This window comes from Nelumbo nucifera, chromosome 7, assembly GCF_055504915.1.
Source record: "Nelumbo nucifera cultivar China Antique chromosome 7, China Antique-T2T, whole genome shotgun sequence".
In the NCBI taxonomy this organism is placed as follows: domain Eukaryota; kingdom Viridiplantae; phylum Streptophyta; class Magnoliopsida; order Proteales; family Nelumbonaceae; genus Nelumbo; species Nelumbo nucifera.
In genome coordinates this window covers 4,246,911-4,260,237 of record NC_142655.1, presented here as the reverse complement: position 1 = coordinate 4,260,237, position 13,327 = coordinate 4,246,911, and positions in this window count along the sequence as shown.

The window sequence follows — 13,327 nt, the reverse complement described above, 5'->3', positions numbered from 1 at the left end:
TATTTGTCAACAGCCCTACTATTGTATAGTCAAAATAGTACTAAATGACATTCATATATATTAAACAATTAATAAGAAGTATCAAATGTCACCTGATGTGTATAAACATGAATAAAATCATGTTTAATTATATTTTACATGCTATATTTGTACTATATTATAAAATCAGGTATGAGACTGTTCAAGCGCCTACCCACATGAGATCACAGCCCGGCCACACATGGAGAAAATCAGGTATGAGGCTGTTCAAGCGAGTCTGGATTTCCCACACATGAGATCGTGGCCCGGCCACACATGGAGAGATGTTCCTAATACATGAAAATAGTGTTTTTGTGGGTAGGTACGGGTAAAGTTCTCGTGGGTAGGAGATCCGGTGTCTCTTTAATTAACATGGACAATTTTTTTGACACTAGACCCTACATCCCACAGGTCCCTTTTAAGTTATATTTTAAAATGCAGTTGTCCCCTTTACACATGGTCACCAAAATCATCAAAGCCAAGTGCTGGACTTATAAGGGTTGGATGGTATTTTTAATCTACAAGCGTGAGGTATTACCATTAGGTTGATTATTAGTTTTTAATGTACAAGAGTTGGATAGTAATTTTTTATGCCGCTTGTCTCTTTTATCCTTTTCTAATGTGGGACATATCCACTGACATATGCATCCTAACAAAAAGTTGGGTGATGATTTAAACCTTGATAACAATTACTGAGGCAAGGGTAATTAAGTTTAATAAATGGTAGTTTGCATTGTCCATGCATTATTGTTCCTTTACATCCTCCATAGAAATGAACATGATGACACTATGATGGTAGATTATTATATAAGAAGTATGACCTAGCCTCCATACGTTACTGCCCATGTCATTCAATGCTGATCTGAAGTTTTCAATTCGTAGGTCCCATCTTAAAATTTCTTGATACGATTTGTTAATCTTGTCTTTACCACTGAGTTGTTTTCTAACAACTGAATTAAATCAAAATGATTTTTCATCAACAGGTAACGGTATTGAATTATAAATTAATTTACTCTATTTATTTTGCTTATTGATTAAAAATACTTGCGTGTTTTCATGTAATTACAAACTTGAAGAAGATCAACCTTAATAGAATAATAGCGCTCTCTCTCTCTCTCTCTTCATTTTTTTCTTGGGAGGGGCCATTAGGACTATCTTGAGGCACTCAATTCAAGATCACGGCTTGGACAAGCTGGGTGAACTGGCCAGGCATGAACCTACGCTTGCCCAGAGGCCCCAGACAGCTCAAGGTTCGCCAGTGTCAACTACAAACATTCAGTAGCCCCATTACGCCAATGAGCTGTTGTGCCATTCTAAGCCTTAACCCCATACCATCAAATTCCTTGCTTTCCCAAGAAAGAAAAACTACTATAGATAAATTACTTAGAGTTCTGATCAAATACTTATTATTAACAAGGTATTGGCAAGGTTCAAAATATCGATAGAGTCGATACATTGGAAGGGATGTATTATTACTTACAAACCTCATGTATTGTTTTTTTAGATTTTTTTTTCAAAGTTTAATAGGAAGACCTTTTTAATACTATTTAACCATATGATACGTCTGATATAGGGCATATTGTCCTTACTTATTAGGACTCTTGGATTTACCTAATGACTTGTATTTCTTTTGACTACAAAACTACAGAATTAGGTATTTTATCAAATTCCCTTAAAAACATCCTCATTTATATGCACTTAATACTGTTTTACCTTGTCAAAATTTTATTTATTTTTATCTCTTTAACCTATTTTCAACTTTTCCTTCAAACCTTAGCCTATTTTCACTTTTCCCTTCCTTTGACTACATTTTCTTTCAATCTAAATACACCTCTACTGTCATGGTAGAAAGTGTTTGTTCCCTTAAAAAAGTATAATATACAGAAAGCAATTATATGATATATAAACTTATTTGGCGATACATTACTAGAAAAGCACTGAGATGCTATGAATTTTGAATACTTGAGTTGTATTTGTTCCCTTACAAACAAAATAATGTAAAATCTGAAGGCAAAAGTAAACCGCGATTTACACTCAGTTTCATGGTTTTAAAAATGACCCGGAAATAAAACCGCTCTGGTTATCGGTTTTTGGGTCGATGGTTCGATTGGATGGCCCATTTTGACAAAAAAAAAACGACCAAAAACCATTGAACGGATTGACAGGACGATCATCCAGATCAACGAATCGTTAACTGATTCAATGATTTTTGATCAGGAACTGGGTTTGGAGTAAAACAGAACCGATTGCCTAGATGGTTCCCAAACTGAATGATCCAACCGTCCGAATCAACAGTGGTTCAAAAACCATCCTCAGTTCATTTGCACTCCTATGCACTTAAACCAGTGCAAATGAGAATATCCAAACAGAGTTGTAGGATCATTGTAAACTTCAGACTGTAAATCTTGGAGTACTATCTCAATCATTCAAAACCTCGATGTGCAACATTTACAGCCTACAGTGCTTTTTACAACACTGATTACTATTACCATGAAGCATGTTTCTATACCGAAAAACCATCAATGAAGCATAACCCACAAGCTTTTTCTGTGGGTGTTATTAATGGGCTACCATCAATTATCATAGGTTTGTTGAGACAATAGTGTGTTGAAGTGGGGTGTCATCAATTGAGGAATTATTCATTGAACCCAAGCTATAAGCCAATCTGTTGCTGGCAATCAAAATGCGCCAAGGTATCAATTATGTAGATTCTCCTTGCCAACATGACTTCTACACAATAAAACCCATTCCTCCGACAAAGGAGTGGCGGTGCCACAACCACCCCAGGCCCCAGGGAATGGGCAATTGCAGGTTGTTTGCATTTGCTTTGTCAAAGACCAGGAGGAGAAAGTCAGAAGGTCTCGTCTAATACAGCTTTAAGCCTTTAATACCTGAAAGAATGGGTCAAAGTTGTTTATTAAATCTTATTTATGGTAGATCAGATGATTAATTCTCCGTACTTGTCTCCAGCTCACGATGATGGTGATGATGATTGATACGTTTGGTGGTTGTGGTTATTATTATGGAAAATCACTGATACAGATGCATGTTTATAAATTTCTGCTCACAATCAGGAAATGTGGACATAAGTTTTTGCAAAGGTTCAGTTTGGAAGGAGTATAAATACAAATATATAAAGCGTAAAACGTTGTATTTTGTATTATTTTATATATATTTTCATCTGTACTCCTTTCAAATTGAGCAAAAAAAAAAAGAAAAAGAAAATTTCTTTCTATTGAAACTTGTGTCCACCGGTTTTTTTTTTTTAATTCAGTCTTCCATTTCTAAAATAACTTATAAAAAGTGCTTTTTCCTCTATTTTAAAACTATTATAAAAGTTAAAGCACTTTTTTTATTTTTATTTTGATATTTATTCAATTAACCATCATTTTTCTATTTGGGTTTCTCACAAAATGATCATTCTTTAAAAGTTAAAGCCTCAAACAATAAATGGGTAGATAGAAAACAAAGAAATATTTAAGTAACATAAAATTGTGTTTATGCTAGATTTACAACTTGGTGAGCATTATTACTCTAGAAAGGAAGAAAAATTAAAGTGAAGAACTTCCTGTGCTGTAATTAATTGGGATAGAAAGCTAATGCCGTTTTCCACACTGTACGAACTAGAAAACTTTTTAAAACCTGCAATGCAATTTGAGTCTCAAAGTCCAAAGCTGGGCCAAATTTCCAACGTGCAAAACAAAAGAAGGGCGACTTAGAACTGGGTCCCATTTCAATCACCAAATTAAGCCCAGTTGGGCCAATTTCTGGCTCCCAGAACAAAAGAAGGGGAACCCAGAGCTGGGTCCCATTTCTATTACCAAATTAAGTGCGACTTAGAACTGGGTCCCATTTCAATCATCAAATTAAGCCCAGTTGGGCCAATTTCTGGCTCCCAGAACAAAAGAAGGGGAACCCAGAACTGGGTCCCATTTCTATTACCAAATTAAGTCCAGCTGGGCCAATCAGGCGTCCAAAACAAAAGAAGGGGAACCCAGAACTGGGCCCCATTTATATTAGCAAATCAAGTCCAACTAGGCCAATTGCTGGTGCACAGAACAAAAGAAGGGCAACCCAGAATTGGGTCTCAATTCTATTACCAAATTAAGTCCAGCTGGGCCAATTGCTGGCGCCCAGAACAAAAGAAAGGCAATCCAGAATTGGGTCCCATTTCTATTACCAAATTAAGTCCAGCCGGGCCAAATCCTGAACCTCAAAACAAAAGAAGGGAGGTTCAGAACTGAGTCCCATTGGGTTACCAAAATCAGGGCCAAGGGGGCAGCACCTTAGAGACTTTTGCTGGCACTTTTCTGGATTCTTCACGTAGCTCCCTTCGTACAAAAAATCTAGTAAATCAATAACTTCTTCCCTCGAACAAGGTTTAACTGAACGCTTTAGCTGTGGAACTAATGATAAGGTTTCATACCAGTAATAAAATACATAGGCCTGCACTTTTTACAATAGGACTCATGAATTTATATACTGGCGTGGAATTTCATCATTGGTTTCACAAGAGTTCAGCTAATCCGAATTCCCCTCAAAACAGGTATTCATCGGATCTTAGCTAAAGCAAGTTCTAATTTGATAAAAAAAAAAAAGACCAACAAAGCATTCATTCTCTCTTTTTCCTTTTTGAGGCAAACATAATAATTCATAAAAAGGGAATGAGTCTTATGTAAGGAACTCCTTGATATACTCCTCTGCAGCTAAACAGATTAGCTAAAGACTCTAAAAGTCTTTACTAAGAATAGAAATTCATTCTTATTATTTGAATTTCATAAAGACCAACATTCACTCTTTCCAAATACTAAAACCAAAATGATTTGAATTTCATAAAACTCCAAAAGACTACAACTCCACCAAGACACTAAATTATTAATTGTACTAAAATGAAACTTAAAAGTGTTTTTTTTTTGTATAACTAATCATCTTGTAAAAATTATTTCTCCCATAAAAACGAATTTATTCTAATTTTTTGATAAGTCAAAAGAGAAAATTTGTAGTTATAATTTTCTAATGTGTTTTTTAAATTACCACAGTGGTCTATAATTGGCAAATAATTTTTGTATTTTGTGGAAATTATTTTATATAGTTGTCAACTATAATACATGTATCTTGTTGTTAAGCTACTGATTTTTATGGTTCTATATTAAATTTTCGTTTTGTGGCCTGTTGTTGCAAGTTGAAGGGGCTAGATGGGTCGGAGGTAAATTAAAAAAAATGGATTAAATAGTAAGAAATTATTTAGGCACTCATAGTTTAACAATGGATATGCCATTAAACAAAACAAAATGATAAAATGGGATTCATGTAATTGACCCCATATAGTTGGGATAAAGCTTTGGATGATGATGATGATAAAATCTTCATTTTAAGGGCAATAATATAATAAATGTCAATTAAGAGATAAGTTTTGAGTTAATGAAACAAATTTATTTTTTATTTTTAAATTTATAAGGAAACTATAAAGTATAGATTTTGGCCTTGAGCTGGGGTTCCAGTGGGCCTACCCAACCACAGAACTAGTAACACTTTTCTGGCGACCCAAATACCTGTCATCCTTTTATCAGTATAAAAACAAAGAAATTGATCCCATGATTCTCAACTAGGCCCACTCCATGTTAGGCCCTTTTGACAGACTCAGGCATCTTCCAATCTGAGGCTTTAAGTCAAGAGCAATAGCAATCCAAATCTCCTGTCCACAGGACACCACGGCTGTACATCAGGAATATCTCCCCATCAATGATAATATACAAATATGGGAGATATTTCCCATGTGTAGCTATGGTGACCTGTGGGTAGGAGATCTGAATGAGTAATAGTGCATTAATCTTTTGCTTCGAGTGCTGAATGGACTATGAATCAGGGTTAGAAGTTAACTCACTGTAAGTTGGTAAGTTGGGTCTGGACACTGATGAAAAGGGGTCATTTGATAATGGCTGAACTGATTGAACTGAATGACTTATTGTCTTTTCTTTTAGTGTGGATAAAATGATTAAATAATGAAGTGTTCTATTTATTTCCAATTTTTTAAATGAAATAATTATAATTTATAATCCTATCAAATTAGATTAAAACATATCCATTCATAATTTTAAAAATATTAACATAAATCCTAAGCGGGAATTCCCATGAAGCAGGAATCAGAGACCCAACGGGGTAGGGGGTGCTCTCGTGGTCCCTGCTCCATCCCTATCAATAAGAATGAAAAATTTTTCATCTTCATCCCAGCGGGGAAAAAATCATTCCCATCCCCAACCATTAAGGATGGTAAATAGGAAAAATTGCCATCCCTATTTACATATGTGGCAATTAGATCTCTACAGAGAGAAACGACTATATACCGAAACCCAAAAAACTGAAATTAAGGTAACCAATGACACAGGGATGTCAGTAGGACCCACACCAAAACCTGAGCTCCAAGTAGATCAAACGGTTTTGATTGGCGGTCATAGGAAGTACCTATAACTATGGCTTCAGGAGATTTTGAAGGGCCTATTTCAACATTCCAAGCTCAGATATGCACAAATTGTAGGTAAATGAAGAAGCTAGAAATTTATTAATTGGGTTTTGGTGGGCATGGGCTCATCTGAAAGAAGAGAGGTAAAGCTTGCCCCAACCACGAACCACCGAATCCTTGTCATGATTGAGAATTTGAGATGAATGAAGAATCCAACAAAAGCTGTGGAGTGTGATAGATCCATAAGGAACCCTAGAAATGAAGAATACTGCAACTTCTAGGTTTTCCCTCCTGTGCTCACACCTTTCTTCTTTCCTTTTATGCTTTTTCTCCAAAAACACTAGAAAATAAATAAGACATCAATTTCACACTTTCTTAGATGCATGAAAACCCCAGGTACCCATTTGTATAAAAATGCAATCTCACGTGTCCTTTGTTTTGATCCACACAAACAACCACTTTAATCAGATTTTTGGAAGCTTTCTTTTTTACTCCTCCCTTCTCTTTGTTTCAACAAGGAAAAGTGTATGAAAATATTATATTTCTTGGAATGATTCCTCTAACTATCAACCAAGGAAATCTCACATGGCACACACCAAAGAGAGAGATGCCTTTTTAGTGGTGGTTAGAACTTGATAGTATCAGATCACATGAACAAATGTGCAGCTGCAACCTCAAAGCCCATAATAATTCCTGAATAAATTAAGCAACTCTGAGTCCAGCAAATTGATTAAAGCAATGGCAAAGACAAGGTACAGTTGCCTTATTATTTGTAACATGTGAAGAGTTGAGTTGGGAAACTAATGCCCCTGAAAGTAAGTTACTGTAGAAAGAACAATGGGTACAGATAAGAGTTCACTAATTAATTCTTGGAGAATGACTGTTCAGTACAATCTAAGAATTCTTAGTTGGGGTAGATGCCAATTCGGAATTGATATCAATACACGAGCGAGTATAGTTGGGATAGGTGCCAACCGGTCAGCTCGTTTTTTCCCAAATAAATGAGCTTAACTGAAGTGCTGCCTCAAATAAATGAGCTTAACATGACTTCTAATTAATTAATTGTAATCACAGTATTCAATTCATTCTTAACTGAGTTGCTCTGGTACAGGAAACCCACATGGGAATGAATCCCGAGAGAAAAATAGAAAGATCTCAGAAAAAAAACCATCATCCATAGCATGGTTTTTAAACTGAACCGGATGGTCGGATCGAAAAAATCGGGAACCGGTCAGGTTGTTTTTTTTCAAAATCGGATTTTTTTCCAAAAATTATTGATTTTGGTCAGCAAATCACTGACTCGAACGGTTAACTGTTCAAATGGTTTTGACTGTTTTTAAATTATTTTTTTATTTTTTTGTTAGAATGGGCCAATCGTTCGGACCATTCGACCCGGGAACCGGACTCCTGACCGATTCGTTCTCCGGGGTGGTTTTACCTTGATCCATAGAACCCATTTATTATTTAATCTGATGCAATCAGGTTGCATCACTAACGTGAGTGATTCCAACTTCTTTGTTTTCAAAAGTTGGAATGATTCACAAAAAAATGAAATGATGTGTTTCTGAAGGAGGAATGATAATTCAGTCGAGCGTTAAAATTTATAGGTCTAAAGTACAGTTGGGGTAAATGCCAGCTTGAAATTAATGCCAATTCATGAGTGGACATTGATGTATAAAATGGGAGTAATTAACATTTTAAAATATCGTAGATGTGCAGTGAAAATCAAAATTCTGCAGTGGGCCTATCTTTACTTTTCCGTTTTTAATATATGCAGCACATTTCCTAAAAATAGGATTCTACTTCAGAAGCCATGTGGGCTGTGGGCCTGTGGCCAATTTAAGAAAAAAAATAAAAATTCTGAAACGATGGGCATCTCAAGAAATTCAGAATCAAAAGATAGAACGTACAAGATATGTCGTGTTTGTTCGAAATAATTCGTCATTCCAATTGCCTGCGAAGTGCGAACTGCAGCAGCATTTCTATATAAAAAATTGAATTAAAAACAAATGAAATCTGATTTTTTTTTTTTTTTCGAAAACGGGTCAACCAAGGAAATATTCTCATTTGTTGGTTAGCACAAATTGAGAAAGGAAGGATTTATTATAATAATTAGATGCATAGTCTATTGAGCTTTCTCCAAGAATGTATTAACGACGCTACCTCATTTTTCGACCCAATTGTATCGATGCAAATCAATAATGAGCCGTTGGATAGTTACTCATCTACCTACGAGACATTATAACCGTGCATTAAAAATATACTCTGCTTGCCATTCATGAGAGATATTTTTAATACATAGCTGTGGTGTTTTCTCGGTAAGAATGTGACCTAAGTGTGATGATGTAATCCTCCAATGTCTGAAAATATATATAATACAACAGCTAGGAGTAGGATACACGTTTAATTTTTAACATCATCATATTTAAACCACCAATCAAGAGACGATACATAACCCTAAACATGGGCAAAATGGAGAAATGAAGAGAGCCTAACTTGAGAGGTCCAACCATCAAGGAAACCGCAATGAATAGGAAAACAATGCCCAATCAGAAAATTGAACCGAACAAGGAAAGTTAGCCATTTTTAGGTTAACTGCAATCAACACAAGGTATTCACTAGGAATGGCAACGGGGCGGGTTCAGGTGGGGACTACATTCCCCATCCCCGACCCTAATGGGGAATTCATCCTTATCGGAGACCTGAATCCCTGATGAACTAGAGACTGAGAATGAGAGAGAGAGAGAGAGAGAGAGAGAGAGAATCTGAAGGGCGGCGACGACGGTCGGTGACGATGACGAAGGTTGAAGGAAGATTAAAGAACTGAAACACTTCTTTGAGTATCTCTTTTCTATCCTCTGTTGAGACTCGAGTATCTCTGTCCTCTGTCTGCTGTTTGATGATGACGGGCGAGTGGCAATAGTCAGCGACAGCTGTCGGCGAATCGGCGACGAACTGACGAAGGAAGACAAACCTAGGGTTCTGTCGAAGACTCGAAGACAAAGACGAAGATGAACTGGCAAGCCTTTTACTGTTTAAGTGTTTTTTAAGTTTTAATCTTTTAAAAAATGAATAATAATTATTATAATATATAATAATTATATTATATTATATATATATATATATATATATATATATATATATATATATATATATATATATATATTAATTGGGGACGGGTTGGGGCGGGGATTGCATTTCTCGTCCCCAATCGGGGATTCAGGGGTAGCCCCATCCCCGACCTCGTCGGGTCGGGGAGCCTAGGTACCCGTCGGGGACGGGGAAAATTGCCATCCCTAGTATTCACAAAAACAAGGTTCAAAGTATCAATACGATATTTCTTATATTGAGTGTATTTGTATCATATAAAACTAAAAAAAGTGCAGCTTGAAATAGATGAATGTGCCTTGTCCTGTATCGATGCAAAACACAATTTCTCTGGTAAAGCTATTATCTTTCCTCGATTCTTTATCTCTTCCTCGTCTAACTTGAGCATCTGAGAATCCTCCTCAAGAAATGACTCCAACAGCCTTTGACATTTTGGTCCTCTTCATTTTTTGGTAAGTTACTTATTGAAAAGTGTTTATCATGATAGACTTACCCGGATAAGTGCACTTACCCATATTCTTTTATTTCCCATGTAAAAGGCATTGTCCATTTTAACCATAAAAATCTATTATTAAAAGGAACATTTTGATCCCATTGAATTGTTTCCAACTTTTCCACATGGGGAAAAGTTGTTTATCTCCTAGGAGATGGGTAAGTGATACCTAAGGCTGTGTTTGGTTTGAAGGAAAAAGTAGGAAAAGGTGGAGAAACATTTATAAACCTTGTATAAGTCTCCTCACCTTTCCCTTCCTTTTCCTACCTTTTCCTTCAAACCAAACATAGCCTAAGAAAATAAACTTTCTTTTATCTCCACATATATCTGATAAAATAACATTTAATCAATAAGAATCAAAATACCATCGACTAACTTTTTCTCCAATTGCAAAGAATCGCCGGAGCCTAACGCTCTGGATCCCCACTTCATTGCAGATATTGACCACAACAAGTTTCAATTAGTTGTACAGCAACAGTTTGTTAGCTGTTGAGGACTGGAGGCAGTGGCTGAACCAACTCTGCCAGGTCAGATTCAAATTTCCACAGTGAAAGCTTTGAGGCGGAGAGCTATCAGCTCAGCTCTGGCCCGTGGGATTGGAGCTGGCACCCTTTGTTTTTCACTTTTTCTTTCCTTCCCGGCACCACCATTCTTCTCTTGTCAATATCACAATGGACCAAACCTGTTTGGGTGTAAATAGAAAATCTGGCTCTTCTGATCTCTCAGTATTATTACGCCCAACACTCTCTCACCCCCTCTCTCTATGAATATTCCAATTTTGTGGTGTAAGTCGCATTTCATTATCTTACGTGGCCAAATGGATGACCACCATCTTGTAAGCCACGTCACTCAGAATAGATTCTGTCGATTGAAAATTTTGAACACAGATTTCCGAAAATTTCATGAGAGAAATTTTGAACACAGATTCAGGGAACGTGGCTTTTGGTCTCAAATTTCAATGACTCTCATCTGCCATGCAGGCATGCATCCGGCCATACAATTAGCCACGTCAGAGCACAGCTTAACAAATTCCGTTGCAAATACGGCATGCAAGAACCACACGAGGAATTTAGGGTTCACCGCCAACGGTGGCGGCAGCACGTGCCCAAGAAGACCACCGAATTTCGCTATCCCAAGGTCAATAGTCAGTACCTATTAAAGCAGCAGCTCAGGCTGTCGGGTTGGTTCTTTTGGTATTTAATGGTTTCTGACACTTCTCTATTTTTCCGTTTGAGGGAAGAAATATCTGCTTAAGAGGCGGTGAAAATATTCAGTGCCCATGCTCTTACCGGGTTTGGGTTGATCCACGAAACAGACCCGCCAACTTTTGTGATAAAAAAGTGACGTAAGATTAATTTTAGGGGTGTCAATTAGACCGGATTCAACCCAATCCGATCTGGTTCAATATGAATCCATTACAGATGAATCAGGTCTAATTCAACCTGATGAATACATTAGACCATTTTGGAACAGTTCAGTTTAATGTCCGGACCATTCAATTTGTTCAAATTGATTTTAATTTAGATTGGTTCCAAATTCCAATATAAATCTGATCCATTGACACCTGTATTCTTATCTTCTATCAATAGACTTAATATAAATATTATAGATGTATCAGGTCCAATTCAATCTAATAAATATTAGAGAGAATGACTGATCAACCCAACTCAGAATTCTCTAATCCTACCATACAGGGGGATGAACCCTAACTATGGATTAATGCCAAATTCATAGGCATGATGTGGTTTATAGGGAATTACTAGTAGAATATGGGAGGCTGTAATTCAGAATTCTACAATGAACTACAGAGTTTCCCTAAACATTGTGGACCATTAAATCTGAATTGGTCCAATTCAAAATGTGTTATTAATCTATATAATCCGTACAAATTGATTTTGATTAGATAGATCCAACTCAAAACTGTTTCATTGATACCCTTACATAAGATATTTTTATGATTTTATGAGTGGTCGGGGTTCAAACTCACCCATATCCGACTTAAGTCGATATATTGCCAGCATGACTGCCTTAAATCAAATTCATGAATCATTTGCATCTAATTTCTTCCTCTTATTATTACAATAAATGTATGTTTTTTCCAATTCAAATGGCAATCGTGGTAAAGTCAATCAATGTGATGGCGAAAATGTATGATGCCGAAAAGACATTCTATTCGAGGAGCTTTGACCAATCAAAATTTATTAGTGAATTTTGACAAATTCCACCTGAATGATTAATTGATACATTTATAATATTTGTTCATTAATAAAAGGTTTTTTAAATATTATATTTTAAGGTTTTTAAAATTGGACTGAACAAGAAACCGTTCAAAGTTCCATTCATGGGCTGAGCAGTCCGACCATCTGGTCTGTTCTGACAAAAAAAAATAAAAAAATAAAAAACACTAAAAATGCCAATAATTATTTTCGGGTCAAATGGATCGATAATTCAACTACCCAGGTTAGTGGTTCATTGATTAAATTAACGATTTTTGGCAAAAAATAAATTTAGGGATAAAACGGAACCAGTTAAGTGACCAATTTCTAATTTTCCCCCCTGTCTGATTTTGAAAACATTGTTATATCTCTCTAATTTCATAGTTGAACCCCTTCTACTAATGTTGTGGAAGCGTGTCCATCATGGGAGGCTTTTCAAGGGGGTTGGGACTTGGGAGTTAGAAGGTGAAGATTTTATCATCGAGGGAGACTAGGCGGATTTGGGTTTCAGCAAACATCATGTGAGATATATTCAAGTTCTAAAAAGACGGGTGCTAAAGAAAAGAAAATAAGAGAAGCAAAAAAGTTGAAAGAACATTTAAACTTGCCCATGTAAATTAATAAATTGCATTTGTAGTAAACTTCAATCCAAATTTATATTTAAAACTGTAGGAAGTATAGTGTTTATTACATATATATTTCAGGCCAGGACAGGCAACGTGGGATAGTAAGAACTGATTTAAGGACTGAGGTGCTACATCATACATGCCAGCTAGTTCTTTGGTAAAGTTGAAGCTGGTTGTAGCAAAGACCTCGGTTTAAATCCTGCATTTATTAGGGTTGAGTGGGGTGTAGGGGCTTCCAGAAAGGACTTTGGATTTCAGTGTTTTCAAAACCTGACCAGATCCGATGGTCGGACCGGATAAATGGGAACTGATCACTTGTAAAAATTGTTGATTTAGTCAATAAATCGTTGACTTGTTTTTGGCCGTGCTTTGTTTATTTTTTATTAGAATGGGCTGTGTGTTCGGA